Here is a 2,515-nt window from a genome sequence, read left to right as displayed (position 1 = left end):
AGATACCAAAGGTTAAGGGCTCTATCCTGTAATTTGATCCCCATCTTATATGATAGCTATAAATCTTAGACTACCTATAATTCTGACTGATGACAGAAAGTTTCTGGGATCCTTTTGAATGATTCAGTGGCTTACTAGAATGATTCATAGCACAAAACACAAACACTAATGAGTCTTTTATGATGTGGGAGTGTCATATCAATCTGTTGATTTCATTGGCTGAGCAATAAAGAAACTGCTTGGCTGGCCCTGATAGGTTAAAGCATAGGTTGGAGGAATAAACAGAATAGGATGCTGGGCGGAAGAGGAAGTGAGGTCAGACTCTGCTCTGCTCCCGGAGAGACCCTACAGCTTAGCAGAGACACCATGCTCAGCTCTCCTGGGTAGACTCGACAGCTCTGCTCTGGAGCAGAGACACCAGGATGGACGGAGGCTAGAATCTTCCTGGTAAGCGCACCTTGGGGTGCTTACACACATCATTAGAAATGGGCTAGTCCAGGTGCGAGAATTAGCCTGTAAGGGTTAGAGTTCATGGGCCAAGCAGTTCTTAAATGAATACAGTTTGTGTGTTGTTATTTCCGGCATAAGCTTGCCAAGCGGCCGGAGTGTTGGGGACGCAGCCCTGCCGCTCTTATTTCAACACTTTTATAAGGTATAAAACTCAGCTCACAATTGAGGAATACGTGTAGGAGACAGATGAACAGCTATAAGCCACTTTCCCTGAATTCTTCATATGTTCCCCATCTCAAAAGTAATTTTTACTCTGAGTTATAGAGTTTATTATGTAAGTCTTATCATGTAGGCATAGTTTTCAGATCAACATCTGTTGCTATTTCAAAGAATGTTTAGCCTTTATTCCATTTTTTTGAGACAGGTGATGTGATTGTAATTTGTAAACTTCTAATTTTGCCTATCTGACCACCAAGCCATATTTTGGAACTGTCTAGAACTTTCAAGTGAAGATATTTAATAGCACTTTCATCACTATTATCTTTCTAAAGTTCTTAAGAGCTGTATGTTGGGAACTAGAACAAAAGACAAAGATTACATTTGTTTTTTTTAGTATATCATAATTACTTCAGGGGGCAGAGTTTAAATGACAAATAAAGAACATTTTCTTAAGTTTGTATTTGAACACCGTAAGAGATTAAGGTAAATTCGAGAATGGCTTCGTGAAGTCTCCTAGTACATCGACCAACAACAATAAAGCCATGTAGAGATGGAAAGTGAAGGAAAGTGGGAGAGAGGATGAAAGCCCAGGACTGTTGGTGCTGGTGAGATACTTTTAGATTATGGACCAAAGTATTAAGGGCAGTGAATACAGGTGTTGGAAAGAAAAATAATGGCTTATTTTGGTCAATATTTTTATAAAGCTCAATAACATCGATGCATAAATGGACTGTGGGGATTCCAGGACTGGAAGTGATGAAATGATGCTTTTTCTTGCTATTAAATGTATGGATACATAGACTTGGCATTTTCAAAGTGTTGAATAATGGAAACAGAACTTGTAGCTGACATGATAGTTCCTCTGGGAAGTCTTCTCTGAATTATTATGCAGAGCTAAGTGCATTCTTTTCTGAACCCACAGAACATCATTTGCAAATGTCTATTAGAAATAGAACCCACTGCATTTTTATGACTATTTGATTATATGGCTACAACTACCATTAAGAGATTATAGGTCCCTGGAGAAGGGATTCTAGGTTTCTACATCTTTCTGCCTGGTGGTTACTATGATGTTGGTAATCAATAAGTTCTATTGGATGTGTGAATGGACTCAATCTCTGCAATGTTTCTCTTTGGAGTTAAACATTCGGCTTTAAATACTGCTGGTTATATTACATTTTTTGCATAAATAAGAAGTAGTGTTACAAAATTAAACCTATTTAATCTGGCACATATAATGAATATATGTGATAATACCATATATGTTAACTGTCATTAACAATATTTTAATATTGTACATTCTAACACTTTTATTGCCTTTGACTTTTTTCTATGAGTTTAATCCATAAAGTAGTACAGTAAGATAAAATTTCTATTCTATACAATATGGGTAGTAGTCTCCCATAGTTGTCCACAACAATGAAATTTTGAGGGGAAAATAATATATTCAATTCTGCATGTATAATATTATCAGTACTTGCTGAAACATAAGCAAACACACTTAATAATATACCAAGTCAGTAAAGTATAAAATAATCAAATATTATTTTGTTCTTCACTTTTACAGTGCCATAAAATTAAAAGTACTGTTTTGTAATTAGAGATTCACAGTTCAATCAGTAAAACAAGCATATAAAATAAAACATGTGTACTAAATTATAATATGAGATAATTAAATGCAATCTGACATAGGTATGCCTCAGTTGCTTGTGGAAATATTATTTATAACCAGTCTTCTGTCACTCATATGGTCTGAATTTATGCTTCTTATTCTATTAAATAATTGTAATAAGAGGAAATGAATCACCAACATAAGAAAACATACATATAAGTATTTCCTGATAGC

The sequence above is a fragment of the Alexandromys fortis genome, unplaced genomic scaffold (genome assembly GCF_014885135.2).
Source record: "Alexandromys fortis isolate MF-2015 unplaced genomic scaffold, M_Fortis_MF-2015_v1.1 scaffold_15, whole genome shotgun sequence".
Taxonomy (NCBI): Eukaryota; Metazoa; Chordata; class Mammalia; order Rodentia; family Cricetidae; genus Alexandromys; species Alexandromys fortis.
This window is presented reverse-complemented; position numbering follows the sequence as displayed.